This window comes from Rutidosis leptorrhynchoides, chromosome 4, assembly GCF_046630445.1.
Source record: "Rutidosis leptorrhynchoides isolate AG116_Rl617_1_P2 chromosome 4, CSIRO_AGI_Rlap_v1, whole genome shotgun sequence".
Taxonomy (NCBI): domain Eukaryota; kingdom Viridiplantae; phylum Streptophyta; class Magnoliopsida; order Asterales; family Asteraceae; genus Rutidosis; species Rutidosis leptorrhynchoides.
This window is the reverse complement of record NC_092336.1, coordinates 542142871-542159502: the sequence shown is the minus strand read 5'-3', so window position 1 is coordinate 542159502 and position 16632 is coordinate 542142871. Positions and strand designations below refer to the sequence as shown.

Here is a 16632-nt window from a genome sequence, read left to right as displayed (position 1 = left end):
TTGATTGCAACGAAGAATTCACCTTCCACCGCACTATCTACTCGAAAGATGCTATCATCCCAAATCAATAAAAGGCCTCCAGATCTCCCGTTGCTTTCTTTGACTGCATACTTCGCGTGTTGAGAGCCCCAAACGTTTTCAATCCAAATGTCACTGAACTTCTTTCGTTTAGTTTCCTGCACGGCAGCAATTATGGGATTGGAATCACGAATTAGTTGACTGAACCATCCTCGTTTCCCCTCTTGATTAAAACCTCGAATGTTTACGGATAGTATCTTCATTGATTACTTCAGAAGACACGAACACGAGTGGGTGGCTGGTTGATTTAGCCTTCATGTTCTGTGTTGAACCCGAGGACCCTGGCAAAATCATGGAGGTTAATGCTAGCCTCAGAGTCACTATGAGCTTTGTGTACATGGATTGGTTAAGCAAGCAGCTACTCTCATTTCAACTAGTTCTTCTGGAGGTGGACAAGCATCTCTTAGTACATCTACATACACGGTATATCAGTATTATGTTTTTCTTGTAAATATAGTATTACCATATCGGGCTGCAGTATTAAATGTGAAGCATTGCAGGGCTTAATCCGATTGCTGTCTACATGTGCAAGTGGCTCCCCTTTAGGATCTAAAACTTTGCTCCATTTAGGAATCAGTGGTATTCTGAAAGATATATTATCAGGTTCTGGTCTCGTTGCAACAATGTCTGTGTCACCTGCCTTGAGTAGACCACCAGAGCAGGTACTTATGTAGGACCCACCTTTAGCTTTCAACATATAATAACAATGTGTATGTGTGTTGAGAAAGTTGTTTATTTTCGTGTACAGATTTTTGAGATTGTCAATTTGGCAAACGAGCTTCTTCCTCCTTTGTCTAACGGAACCATTACTCTTCCTACTACTAGTAATGTATTTGTCAAAGGGTCTCTTATAAAGAAGACATCGGCTGGAACTTCTATTAAGCAGGAAGACTTGAGTGATGGTGCACCTGAGGTATCAGCTCGTGAGAAATTGTTAACCGATCAGCCCGAACTTTTGCAGCAATTTGGGATGGATCTGCTTCCTGTTTTGATTCAGGTTAGTTTCAAAGAGAGACAATGTAGTTGTTAACTGCATCAACTCATGAAAACAAATTGACATTTTATGTCTTGCAGGTGTACGGGTCCAGTGTAAATGCACCTGTGCGTCACAAATGTCTTTCGGTTATCGGCAAGTTGATGTACTTTAGTAGTGCTGATATGATCCAGTCTCTACTTGGCGTGGCAAACATATCAAGGTTTGTGGGTGGTGATTGCATTGTAATTGTATATTTGTATATATATATATATATATATATATATATATATATATATATATATATATATATATATATTATATATTATATGATATGATTGTACAAAATAAATGTTGTGAGATGCAGTTTCTTGGCTGGGGTTTTGGCGTGGAAGGACCCGCAAGTGTTGGTACCGTCGCTTCAAATTGCGGAGATACTAATGGAGAAGCTTCCGGAAACTTTCAGTAAGATGTTCGTGAGAGAAGGTGTCGTTCATGCAATCGATACGCTTGCTGGATTATCATCTGGTGATGTTATTTCTTCACCATTGTCAAATGAGAAGGTTAATGATTCTATACCTGGATCTTCATCACATTCGAGGCGTTATCGACACCGCATTGGTAATTCCAATACTGATGTAAATGTAAATGCTGCTGAAGATATAAAAAAACTCGGGCTCCCTTGGAAACAATCAAGAATTACCGGGCGTTAGTTCTAGTATTCGATTGGCGGTTAGTACAAGTGCAAAAGCTTTCAAAGATAAATACTTTCCTTCTGAACCCGGATCAACTGAAGTTGGGGTTACAGATGATCTTCTACATTTGAAAAATCTTTGTAAGAAGTTGGGTTCTGCTGTGGATGATCAAAAGATGAAATCGAAAGGGAAATCAAAAGCTTTTGGTCCCAAGTTTACTGATTTTTCACCTGTAAAGGAAGATAACTTGTTAGGAGTGATAACCGAGTTGCTTAACGAGCTAACGAAAGATGACGGTGTTTCTACGTTTGAATTCATTGGTAGTGGTGTTGTATCTGCTTTATTGAACTACTTTTCTTGTGGATACTTTTCAAAAGAAAAAGTATCCGAAACCGACTTGTCTAAGTTACGCCAACTAGCTATTAAAAGATACACGTCGTTTATAGAAATTGCACTTCCGTTAAGTGTTAACGAGGGAAAACATGCTCCTATGAGTGTTCTTGTTCAGAAGCTTCAATTTGCTTTAACATCTTTAGAACGTTTCCCGGTTGTTTTGAGTCAGAATGCTAGATCATCTACTGGTAACGTACGGTTGTCATCTGGTCTTGGCGCGTTATCTCAGCCGTTCAAATTAAGGCTTTGCAGAGCACACGGTGAAAAGTGTCTTCGTGATTATTCTACAAATATTGTTCTTATTGATCCTTTGGCGAGTTTAGCAGCTGTGGAAGACTTTCTTTGGCCACGTGTTCAACGTACTGAGTCTAGTCAGCATCCTTCTGGGACCACACCTGTAGGAGCTGGGGCTTCGTCTCCGTTAACTCCTGCGGGTGCGACACGTCGTCAGTCCACGAGATCCAAGTCAGCAATTAGTATTGGTGACTCAGCTAAAAAGGAGACACCTCAAGAGAAGAATGCAAGCTCTTCAAAGGGGAAGGGGAAAGCTGTCTTAAAGCCAGGTCAAGATGACGGAAGAGGGGCCCCACAAACTAGGAATGCTGCTAAGAGAAGGGCGTCTTTGGATAAAGACGCACAGATGAAATCTGTTGACGGAGAGTCTACTTCCGAGGTACTCTTTGATTGGAATTTGACACATTTGAATATTTTGTGCAAATCAAAACTACCAGAGTTTTTATTTTATTCTTCTTTCACTTCAGAGTTTTTATTTTATTTTATTCTTATGTTTATGTTTCTTCATGTGATTTTTATCTGCCCGTAGGATGATGACTTTGACATATCACGAGTTGAGATTGATGACATTGAAGATGAAGAAATTACCGAGGAAGACGATGAAGATCAGGATGACGTATACCGCCCTATCATTTTCTTTAATCATAACAGCTTAACTATATCACTCATTATTTCAATACCTTTTACAAACCAACAATTGCATCTCTTTCTTGCAGGTATTAGGGGATGATTCTCATGCTGTTTGCACGCCAGACAAAGTTCACGATGTTAAATTGGGCGACTCAGCAGAAGAACGACCCGTTGACAGCCAGACAAATCCCGCATCTGGTTCCAGCAGTCGAGGTACCGCCAATAAGGGCTCAGACTCTTTAGGTTCAAGGGGTACCATGTCATTTTCCGCCGCCGCAATGGCGGGGCTTGCGTCGGCTAACGGCAGAGGTATTAGGGCTGGCGGCAGAGACCGCCACGGGCGTCCCCTTGATACTCCAAGACTCGTATTTTCTTCAGGCGGAAAGCAACTTAACCGCCATTTAACCATATATCAAGCCATTCAGAGACAGCTTGTTAATGATGAAGATGACGATGAGAAGTACAACGGTACTGATTTTGCGTCTAGTGATGGAAGCAGATTATGGGGTGACATTTATACCATTACATACCAACGAGCCGACACTCAAACAGTTTCAACAACCCCGTCTAAATCAGTTACTAAAGCCGGGGTCCACCTCAAACTCCAATAATGATTCTAGAACCCATCAAATGTCTCTTCTTGACAGCATCTTACAAGGGGAGCTACCCTGTGATCTGGAAAAGAACAACCCTACTTACAACATATTGTCTCTATTACGCGTGTTAGAGGGCTTAAACCAGCTGGCACCACGGTTGCGTGTCCAGTCAGCAACTGACAGTTTCGCTGAAGGGAAAATCTCGAGTCTCGATGATCTCAATGTTACTGGTGTTAGGGTTTCATCTGATGAGTTTATCAATAGCAAATTAACTCCAAAATTGTCTAGACAAATACAAGATGCTCTTGCACTTTGCAGTGGTAGTCTTCCATCATGGTGTTATCAGTTAACAAAAGCTTGCCCGTTTTTGTTTCCCTTTGAAATAAGACGTCAGTATTTTTATTCAACTGCTTTCGGGTTGTCTCGTGCATTACATCGACTTCAACAACAGCAGGGTGCAGATGGACATGGATCTACGAACGAACGGGAATTCAGGGTTGGAAGATTACAACGCCAAAAGGTTCGCGTTTCACGAAACCGTATATTGGATTCTGCTGCAAAAGTTATGGAAATGTATTCGAGCCAAAAGGCAGTTCTTGAAGTAGAATATTTTGGTGAAGTTGGAACTGGTCTTGGTCCTACTTTAGAGTTTTATACTTTATTAAGTCATGACCTTCAAAAGGAAGGACTTAAAATGTGGAGATCAAATTGTCTTGATGAGAAGACAGCTGGCAAGGGTGGCGGTGACCTTATCTTAGCTCCCCTTGGCCTATTCCCATGCCCTTGGCCCATTACTTCTGAAGATGGCTCGTTTTCTAAAGTAACCGAACATTTTCGTCTTCTTGGTCGTGTAATGGCTAAAGCACTTCAAGATGGGCGGCTTTTGGACCTGCCTCTTTCAGCACCATTCTATAAGCTTGTGGTTGGGCAGGTACACACTTGATCCAACCCTTTTGATCATATTGAGACAAAATATAAGCTTAAGCAATCCGTTTGTTAGCAAATGGGCTGGAATTACCATTTGTAGTATCTTTTTTTTTTGTCATGTTGTTTTGGCTTTGAGACAAGTGGCTTGTATTGTTACAGGAACTTGATTTACATGACATTTCATTGTTTGATGCCGAATTTGGTAAGACGTTGCAAGAGTTGCAAGCTCTTGTTAGCCGGAAACAGTACTTAGAGTCCATACAGAACCAAAATGAAATTCTAAACTTAAGGTTTAGGGGGGCGCCAGTTGAAGATCTTTGCTTGGACTTCACGCTTCCTGGCTATCCTGATTATATCCTTAAAACAGGCGATGACAATGTACTTTTGCGTCCTTTGAGATTTTTTCTTCATTTTGTTTTGTATTTGTTTATCGTGCTTGTTGAGGAATCTATTTTGTAATTTACAGGTTGATTTAGACAATTTGGAGGAGTACATTTCTCTGGTCGTTGATGCTTCTGTCAAGACTGGTATCACACGCCAAATGGAAGCATTTAGGGCTGGGTTTAATCAGGTGTTTTTTTTTTTTTTTTTTAATATTTTTTTTTTTCCTTTTTATCTCTTGTGTTCTGATAGTCTTCAAGTAGATGGAGCAAATGAGCACTTTTTCTGTTGCTGTTGATAGTTGGTAAAATTTTGACCGTCTTCACTCATAATTGTGCCGAATAGTAAAAATAAAAATTCAAATAAAAGCTAACCTAAAATAAGTTTTTTAAAGCAGGTTACAAGCTGTTGACACTTGACAGTTTAATTAAATTTTACAACTTGTTGATTTGTTATAATTAATTTTAACAACAATATCTGTAATTAATGTCTTTTAATTGTGATATAACGAAATAGAAGAGATAGTGGTCTATCAAATCCGACCCATCCGTTTTCCTCCTCTTTCATGCTTCAATATACAGTCGCAGGCCCACAGCTACTCAAGTGTGCCACTTATATTTTTTTTTTTGTGGTCGATGTGTATTTGTAATTGGTGGCCGTTTCACATTTCCCCGGATTATGCAGGTCAGATATTATCTGCAGATTCCAATCTAACTTGTATCACATGACTTTCAGGTCTTTGACATTTCATCCTTACAAATATTTTCTCCAAGTGAGTTGGACTATTTACTTTGCGGGCGTGGAGAGTTGTGGGAGGTAACCTTTGTTGTTGTTGTTAAACATATATTCTGTGAAAGTAAAAACGTAACTAAACATGTTATTATATGCAGGCTGATACACTCGTTGAACATATAAAATTCGATCATGGATACACTTCCAAGAGTCCTGCAATAGTTAATGTAAGTGATGTACATCACTTTTTTGAAATATGATTGTCTTAGAAAAAGTGTATAGTTTATAATAACATTTGCTGTGTTTAGGTGCTTGAGATATTGGGAGAGTTTAATCCAGAACAGCAACGTTCATTTTGTCAATTTGTGACTGGCGCCCCTCGTCTTCCTCCTGGCGGTTTGGCGGTGTTGAATCCGAAATTGACTATTGTCAGAAAGGTATCTTTTCAACAACCACCATTGTACTATTATCATTATTGTTGTATGTATTACGATTACGATTGTTATATGCGTGATACTGTTCTTGGACAGCATTCATCAACAGCCAACAATACGGCGTCCAATGCTGCTGGAGTTTCAGAATCTGCGGATGATGATTTGCCAAGTGTCATGACATGTGCCAATTACCTAAAGCTTCCTCCGTATTCCACCAAGGTACAATCTACTTTTTAGTTCCCATATGTGATTTATATCTGCCTTTTCAAACTTCTATTCTTGACTACTAGGGTGTTACATTATCGAAAATACCCGATTCCTCCCATGAAAAGTTGCAATTGTTTCCATTTCGAATCAACTTTTGTTGATTCAGGGTTATCTTCTTTTTTGCAACTTTTGAGTTAAAGGGAAGTGCAGGGACGTTAGTAGTGTCTATATTGTTTGCAATAGTTTTTTTAATCGCAAGATGGTCTTAGCTATACTATAAGTTTGGCCTAACAAGGCTGTGTAACCAGGCCAACATTGTACTTTTCATGGGATATAAATTGATGGGTCAATTCAGTCGGGTAAGGCTCATAATAGGTTATGTAAAACAGTTGTATTTTAATACGCGCTGCGCTAAATTCATAGAGATGGGTTTGGATGGAAATTGTTTGTTCAGTATTTTTGAACTTGTTATATACGATGATTACTTCTCCAAGCCGTTAGATGTGATTGCGGAAAGCACATTATTTCAGTATGCTGTGTGTTGTGCATCGAAATCACTCATCTGGTTTTGCTTTAGAGTTAGTTGTATATTCTTTTTGTGATTGATGACTCATTAGGGATGCAATATCTACCCGAATTGACCCATTGCTTGCTGATACCCAGCTTTAAAAAAGTATTGGGTATACATCCAGTTTACACTTGAAAGATACATGAACCCAGTTACTCGCATATCTACTCTTTGTTCTAAATTAATACTGGTGTCTTACATGCTTCTTTGTCTAACCAGTAGTGAATTCGTGTGCGCAGGAGATCATGTTCAAGAAACTTGTTTATGCTATTAGTGAAGGACAGGGATCATTTGATTTGTCATAAGGAGGTTTCATTTGAAACTAACCCAGTTGTGTGTATATTGTATCCAAGAATCTCTTGATAGCTTGTTGCATAATTGGGGCTCAATAAAGGGTTTCTTTTCGCGCCTTCCCCAACTGTCACCGTCAGTGATGGCATAGTTATGGTTAAGGTCAGTTTTTCTTTAAATTTGTGACACTTGAATCTGTATAAATAATGCTTGCGTAGTCATTTTACCATTGCTCTTCCAAATATCTCGATCCGATGATATTCTTATCTTGTTTTTTACTAAAACCATGTCATAATTTTTGCAAAATTATGGTTTTATTTGGTGTTATGATTGCTGCTTTGCCTTGTATGTGTTTTGAATGGGTTCTATTTGTTGAGCAGTTGGATGCAAATGTGGATCAGAAATGATTGGTCATGGCTTGTTAAAAAAGGCTCAAAGAGAAGATAAGAATTTGGCGAGCTGTTTTTATTATTCAGTAGACGAATGGTTTTGTAAATAAATAGTGGAATATCGTATAACTTCTTGTGCCTACAACTTGAATGGGTTGTTGACATTTTACAATCAACCATCGTACATTTTGTAGTTTCTTTTCATTTACTTCAATTTTTTGTTTATGCAAACCTTATTTTGGAACTATTGTATTGTATTTGCTTCTCTTGTTATGCTCATTTTGTTATTTTTGTTTATTTTCAGTTAAATGCCTCTTGGAAATATTAAACGAAAAATATTAAACGATGCATCTCCTACTGTTATACTCATTGTTGATGGTAACGTCTTTATTTTTATTGATATTGTCAAAGTATTTATTCCTCATTTTTTTTAGTAGGAAATTCCCGGTAATAAATTGCACTTTGCTGCTTAATTTTTTTTTAATTTGAACCAGTAATAAGATAATATTGATTCTTTGATTATACGGAGTACTATACTACTCAAAGAAAGAGTGAGATGTCTGTGAATACAAAATGTTCTACAAAATAATATAATACTATCGTTTATAGTTTTGACTAGATAGTACTAGTATGAAAAAATTACGCCGTTAGTACATATGGTTTGTTTACATTGTCATGACAACACCTAAACTTTTTTCTTTGCGTAGTTGGAACCTAGATTTTGTGTAACTTGCGTGGTTGGTACCTCTTGCTAACTAGAGTCAAATTTTAATCATCAAACCCTCACATGTGTCACGCATGTGAGGGTATATTCGTCCGTTAATACAATTTTCCCAAATTAAACAAAATCTTCATATCTTCATCTTCTCCAACAAAATCCTCAAACAAAACTCAACATCTTCATCTTCTCAACTTCTTATAAAAACTATTTTAAATTATACTAAATTTATTTTTAATTTCATTACTTTGTAAGAATCCCAAAGTTACATATTTGTATTGTTGTTCGTTATATAACAAAATTAAATTGTCACAGACTAATATGCTTGTTACTAATATCCGCTGCAAGTTAAGATACTTAAATGGTTTATTCTTGCCTTCCTAATTTTCTGTTGTTATTTATTACAACGTACTCGTACTAAAATGATTGCATTGGTGTAATTCACTTATCCAATTCAGGATCGTTTGTACTGGGACATTGAAAGTGTGGGGTTGTTACGTGTTAGATTTGAAAGTGTTGAATAACTTAATCAAGTATCTTGTTCATATGGATTATAATATAATAGTTTTTGATTTAGAACCACTTTGGTTTTTTGTTAAAAACTGCCGAATAATAATTTTTTGGAGAAGATGAAGATTTGATTTAATTTTGGAAAATTGGTATAAACGGACGAATAGGGTTAGCCATTAAAATTTAACTAGAGTTAACCTAAGGTACCAACCACACAAGATACACAAAATTTAGGTACCAACTACGCAAAAAAATAGTTTATGTGTTGTCATTATAATGTAAACAAAACACAGATACCAACGGCGTAATTCTTTTTCTACTAGTATTAATTATTCGTAATAATTTAATTAATATTTATTTTTATCTTTATTGTTATTGTTATTATTTTGTGGAGCCCTCGCTTCGCGCCGGAGGCTCCGTTTTGAATGCGAGTTAAAAAAAAAGTCTTTCCTTTTGTGGATCTATTTTGTAAAAAAGAAATTTTTTCGACATCTAACATTGAAGGGTTGTTCCTTTTGTGAAAGTTGCTTCTTTTACCGTTAAAGTTAGTTGATCTATTTTGTAAAAAAATTATTTTTCGACATCTTTTGGTAGCATTGAAAGGTTGTTCCTTTTGAGAAAGTTGCTTCTTTTATCGTTGGAGACAAAAAAAAATGTAGCACAGTAGTGGCCTATGTGGGTCCTACTGTTTGAGCGCAGTGTAGAAGCTGGTAAAGCTTGGTGGGTGTTTTTGGTGTTAGTGATGGGATAAATAATAATTTATAATATAGGTATAAAGTAGGAGGTTCGATTTGTATTTTAATGAAAGTTAGGGGGTTGGTTTGTGAAAAATGAAAAATTAAATAGTACTATTTATAACAAATAAGACAAATTTTGTCTATTAGTTATATTGGTAATGGTAATTATTACCCCTATATACTAATATGCATGAGAAAAATCGTAGTTTCAGCCTTATCCAAAAAATCGTAGTTTCAGCCTTATCCGAATGTCGTTTTGAATTTGCGTTCACACTACATCCGACCCCTCAAATTCGGCTTCATATACACAACGACCCCCGAACTTTCTACTTTTTTAGGGGTAAAAAGCGTAAATATATAATTTTAAAAAAAACAAAAGAAAATGATTCCACCCATATTTTTAACGGGCCCTATCTTCTCGCTCGGTCCGAGTAAAAATTTTCCGCGACCACCGTTCAACTCGAAAAAATCAGACGGACACAACGGGACTAACTATGCGCGAAACGGGCATCGTTAAAAAAACACTAAATAACGGGCCCTATATTCTCGCTCGGTGCGAGCTAAATTTTTCCGAGACCACCGTTCAACTCGATATTATTTTACGAACACAACGCGACTAACTATACGCGAAACGGACATCGTCAAAAAAACACTAAATATTTCGAGCTATATTTCATACATATACGTACACGTCCAACAAACAACCCAACCTACTAGATATATTAGGTACCAAACAACGTATATACAAATATGACCGCGCGTTGAATACATCCGCAACAACGCGCGGTCGAATTTTTTCTAGTTATAATTATAAGGATTTGTTTACCGGTATAGTTAAAAGATATTTTACGCATAATTAATGATTATGTTAGTGGATGAGGTGGTCACGCACAAGTTTTTAGGGCGAAAAAGTTATAGAGCAGTTATTAAATAATAAAGTCAAATGAATAAATGCATGTTTTAGTTCTCTAAAGATAGCTTTTAGGTCTTAGGAATTTTTTTTTTTTTTTTGAAAAGCAACTGAATATTATTCTCATAAGAAAAATCCTAACTATAATTATATAATTATAATTTTAATATGATAATTAGGATTTTGCCAACGATATATATGATTGTACTTAGACCTTAGTGGTTACTAATCATTTTATAGCTGACATTTATCAAATTGTACCAATATGAAATACGTTAACGATAACCCACTTTAGCAAAATCCTTATCCTTATAATTATAATTATATTATGGAGCACAATTTATGATTTTAATTTTAATACTATAATTTAATTTGATTTAATTTGTATAATAATTACTCTGTATATAATTATCATAATTATAATTATAATCATAAATAATCATAATTATTATTACTCCATATTATTATTATTATATTATTAGCCCGTGTACTATGCCGCGTATTTTCTACTGTATTTTTATAACGCGTATGAATGATTCCGGCGTTACATTTACGCAACCAAACTGACCGACTATACATACGATACGCGTATATACACAGATAGATGTATAGATGGAACCAATCGTCCCTTCTACATCATCGCAGAAACATCGCCCAAGGTCCTTTCTTTCTTTCTTCTTTCCGACATTTATATTTATATTTTATATTATTTTTCGAGATTAGGGTTTCTCAATTATTATTTTGATTTTGTGGGAATTAGGGTTTTGTTGAAATTTTAAATTCTAAAGATTTTGGGATACGCAAACCAATTCTTAATAGTATTTGAACCACTATTGTATTATTAGGTTAATATTCGTGGTTTTTTTGTTATCTGTTATCGTCTCCAATAAACGATTTCTTGATATTACATGTTCCATTACTGCATTCTATTCTCTATCATGGTTTCTGTTTTTTGATTTTTATCATTTTTGAGTGATCATTGTTTTGGTCTTTTGTGTTTTGTCAATCTATCATCATGGCAAGATCTTAGTTATTTACTGTTGTGATTTAGCGCACTTTCAAGACCCCGAGAAATTAATAGAACAATTAAGCAATAAATAAAGACACAAGGATTTACGTGGTTCGGCGTGAGGCCTAGTCCACGGGCGGAAGCAGAGATGGATTTTACTAGCAAATATGGCAAACCCGAGGTTACAATGTATCACTCAATCTAGGCTCCGAAAATACTAACAAAGTATTTGGACCACTCACTAGATTATTACACTTCCCTCGTAACTCACTCGTATAGAATTTTATTTAACAATTCTATACTCTCTCTATTTTCTACAATACTTCTCACAAGAGTGTTATAGACTCTTTCAAGTATTATGTAACTTGAGATGGGATTTAAGATGTGAAGAATGGGATGCCTAAATGAAGTTCCAAGCATTTCCTTTTATAGTTGAAATGAGCCATATGAATGCATGTGTGAATTCAAGACATTTCATGGCCAACCTTGAATAATCCCATGTGTTGAATGCATATTTCAACAACCACCCATGTGATCCATCTAGATGTGTTAGGTGGCCTAACTCATAATCCAAATTGGAATTGAGTCAAATTAGTCCAACAAATCTCCACCTTGACGAACATTCCATTCCTTTGCTATCTTTTCTCAATCTCCGCTTCCCGTCAGCCCTCCCGGGCTCATCACTTTCTTCGAACGCCAACCAAGTCCAAACAGTGTTCGAACTTGTTTGTAGTAACGGGCTTAGTCAACATATCTGCCGGATTATCTGCCGTGCAAATCTTCTTGACAATTATAACTCCTTTTGATATGACTTCTCAAATAAAGTGATACCGTACATCAATGTTGTAACATCCCGCGTTTTTCCGTTAAATTTAATTTTAACACCGTCTTTTTTTTTTAAACATAATCTTTCGTATTTAAATTAATAGTTTCCGTGAGTAACGTTCATTATATTCCCGCTATTTAATTTTGACATCACCCGTTTACTCGAGCGTTTTAAAAATATTCGTTTGGTTAATTCCCGCACCCGACTACAAACATGAGGGACTTAAGTTGACAAGTGGGCAAAGTGGTGACTAGGTCAACTAGTCAACCACTTCACCTCCTCCATCCATTTCCATCCATCTCCCTCATCTCTCTTTCTCTCTAGCAAGAACACACACACACAACACCCAATTCAATCATTCATCATCTAAATTCGATTTAGAAGGCTTACAACAAAACAAATTACATAATTGGAATCCTCTCTTCATCCTCTACAATTTGATACCAACTTCATCTCGTTTGGGTAACATTTCTAAAACTCTAGATTTCTCTAAATTCGTGTTTTTGATTTGAAATGGTGTTAGTTAGTGTCTATGGCTCAAGTCTAACATGAATATATGTTTGGTTTGCTCGATTTGTTGTTTTTGGAGTAACTAGCATGAACTTGAAATGGGTTTGCTTAATCCTTGATTTTGGATGAGTTAATGTTGTTAGATTGTTAAAGTGCATGTTTTAATTGTGTTACTAGTATCACTAGCTTCGTTTTGATGCGTAGGTTGATTAAGAAAACTTCAAAAACATGAATATTGATTTTGTGATGTTTGACTAGGGTTTGATAGTTCTTGACATGAACTTTTGATGCTTGAATGCCATGGAATGTTAATTGTTAGTGATTAGTTGTAATGTATGCTTAATTACCTTCGAAACGGCATATCGTATGTGTAAATTGGATTCCCGAAACTTAAAATGCAATTGATGAACTTGAAACTTTGAAAATGGACTTTTAAACGATCACTTGACGAGAAATCGGTTATGGAAAATGTTGTTTTTGTTTGATGAAACATGTTTAGTTGTGTTACTTGTCAAAAGAGCTTTCCAACGGTATAAGATACGCTTCCTAATTGTTTACGGTTTGAGTTTTGCGTTTGTTTGAAATTTTACCAAGCCTTGAACAAGTGAAACAGGCCAGGGACCAGGCCACGGCCATTGTCGCGCCGCGGAGCAATTTGTCGCGCCGTGGCCCAAAGGGTGATTTTAGAACATGTTTTTCAAGCTTTCTGACCTTCAACATAGGCATTTGTCGCGCCGCGGAGCAATTTGTCGCGCCGTGACAATTGCCTGTTTCATCCGAACTTCAGCAAACTTGTTTTGGCCATAACTTTTTGACCGTAACTCCGTTTTCGATGAATCAAATATCGTTGGAAACGTAATAAGATTTCCTTTCTAATGGTAAGGTTTTGAAATGTCAACTCAAACTTTATTACAATCGTTCTAACATGCTTTTATACTTGATTCTTGCATGAAACTTGACAACGTGATTCACATGCTATACTATTCGAGTCGTAACGAGCCATAGGACTAATTGAACACATTTCACCCGACCTTGTGTCGTAACCGGTTAATTGATATAACTTACTTGTTTAGGTCAAGGCTAAGCAACTTTCATGCACACGTTTACTTGTTGAAGTACTTTTATACTCGTGCACTCGAGGTGAGATCATAGTCCCACTTTTACTCTTTTAAACTTACTTTTGGGATGAGAAAACATAAACGATTCTTTTGAACTAAGTGAACACAAGAACGGGAAAACAAACATTCTACATACGAGTTTAGAACGAAAATCCTCAATCCGATTATCATTAGTTACATCAGATGGTGTAAGCGAGAACTTATGTTATATGGCCATATGGGTTTGACAAACCCTCATTCAAACGGTTCGCTACCGTTTACGAATGAAATATATTTTCGGGAACAGTGTTGTTCTAGCACTAATTGATGGGGTATTCAACGGACGGAACGTTAAGCTTTGATAATTGGGTGCTCGTGAATATTAACTTTTAGAATGTACTATGGCTTTATCGATGTTGCAAATCTTGTGGTTCAACTTACTATTACTCAATTACTTATTTAAACCTATGATTTCACCAACGTTTTCGTTGACAGTTTCTCTATGTTTTTCTCAGGTCCTTGAACTTAGGTGATACATGCTTCCGCTCATACTATTTGATACTTGCATTGGATGTCGAGTATACTTGCATACGTGGAGCGTCTTTTTGACTACTTTTAATCGTGTCGCATGTGTTTCATACAAACTTTAAACATTGTTATGTACTTGTTATGGAAACTACTTTTGTAAACTTTGAAACACCCTTATTTATGAAATGAATGCGACATACTTTTCGGTCAAACTTTGTTATAAAGACTTACGACCATGTAATGGGACCATACGTAGATGACGCCGTCATTTGACGATTTGTCGGGGTCGCTACAAGTGGTATCAGAGCTTTGGTTGTAGGGATTTAGAGTTCATTGGTGTCAACCCCGAGTCTTAGGGTACATTGGTGAGTCTAGACTACAACCGGCATATAGACTTGACGTAGGAATTACTTGACTATTTGTGCATTTATACTCGAACTCTCTTACTCATATCTACTCTTATCCTATCTAAATCTTGCGTTGTATAATTTAATTGACACGCCACCTTGACTATATGATGTAATGTCGAATGCACATATGAATTAGGGTAATATAATTCCCGGAAATTATATTACGGTGACTCATATGAACATACCGACATTATGACATAAAGAATTTAAGGCGGGTCAAGGATAATTTTTCTCTCTATCTTTATCCCATATCACGGTTAGTATCATTTAGAATACTAACCAACGGTATTCTTTTGTTTTGAAGGAACAATGGCTCCTCGTCGTGTACGCCGCAATGAAACTCCCGAACAAGCTCTCGAACGGATGATAGCTACCGCCGTAGATGCGGCCATGGCCGGTCACTCTTCCAACAACAATAACAATAACAACAACCACAACAACAACAACAACAATGGGGCCGGTAACTCAAACGAGGGATGCTCCTACAAAGCTTTCATGGGGTGCAAACCTCACACTTACGATGGAACCGGTGGACCGGTTGTGCTTACTCGTTGGTTTGAACAAACCGAGGCCGTCTTTAGCATAAGCGGTTGTCGGGATCAAGACAAGGTCAAATACTCCACCCACACGTTCTCCGGTGTTGCTCTCACTTGGTGGAACACCTATGTTCAATCGGTGGGTACCGATGAAGCTCATGCCCTCTCTTGGACCGATTTGAAGGAAAAGATGATTGTCGAATATTTTCCGCGCGAAGAAACCCGAAAGCTTGAAGAAGAACTAAGAGCTTTGAAAGCGGTCGGAAACGATCTTAAAGCTTATAATCAACGCTTCGCCGAACTATCCTTGATGTGTCCTAATCTTGTTAACCCCGAATCTCAAAGGATTGAGCTCTACATGCTCGGTCTTCCAAAAAGCATCAAACAAGGGGTGATGTCATCCAAACCCACTACTCATCAAGCCGCTATGAACATGGCTCGCCAACTAATTGAAACGGTTGACAAAATCGTAGCGCCGGCTCCTAAAGCCGAGGACAAGTCGGGTGGCAACAAAAGGAAATGGGAAGCCACTCCATCAACCAACTACAACAACAACACCTTCACCAAAAAGCCCTTCAACAACGACGGCAAGAAGGGTTATGTCGGAAACTTACCTTTGTGCAACAAGTGCCACAAACATCATTACGGCGAATGTAACAAGCTAATTTGTCACCGTTGCCAAGGAGTTGGTCATAGGGCCAACAATTGCACAAGCACCGCCCCCGTCGCTCGAAAGGGGCCCAATCCTCCAAGGACGGTCACTTGTTATGAATGTGGCCAAACGGGCCATTATAAGAACGAATGCCCGAAAAAGAAAGCCAACCCCAACAACCGAGGCCGAGCCTTTAACATCAACACCGAGGAAGCCCGAGATGACAATGAACTAGTCACGGGTACGTTTCTTCTCAACAATTCTTATGTTACTTGCTTATTCGATTCGGGTGCCGATAAATGTTTTGTGTCCAATACTTTAGCTCCTACCCTTTGCACTCCACCACACCCTTTAGATACTACTTATTCCATCGAAGTGGCCGACGGAAAACTCTTAAGTGCCGACACATATTACCGGGGGTGTACTTTGAACATTTTGGGTAAGGAATTTGAAATTGACTTGATACCCATGGAACTAGGAAGCTTTGATGTAATAATCGGTATGAATTGGTTAGTCAAAACGAAATCTCACATTCTTTGTGATCTTAACGCAATCCGAATTCCTATCGAGAATGGTGAACCTTTGATCGTCTATGGCGATA

General features: G+C 37.3%; 1 pseudogene; it reads left to right on the top strand.

Moving 5' to 3' along the window:
- The first annotated feature begins 334 nt into the window (after positions 1 to 334).
- LOC139842635 (E3 ubiquitin-protein ligase UPL3-like) lies at positions 335 to 7781 on the top strand (annotated as a pseudogene).
- The last annotated feature ends 8851 nt before the right edge of the window (positions 7782 to 16632 follow it).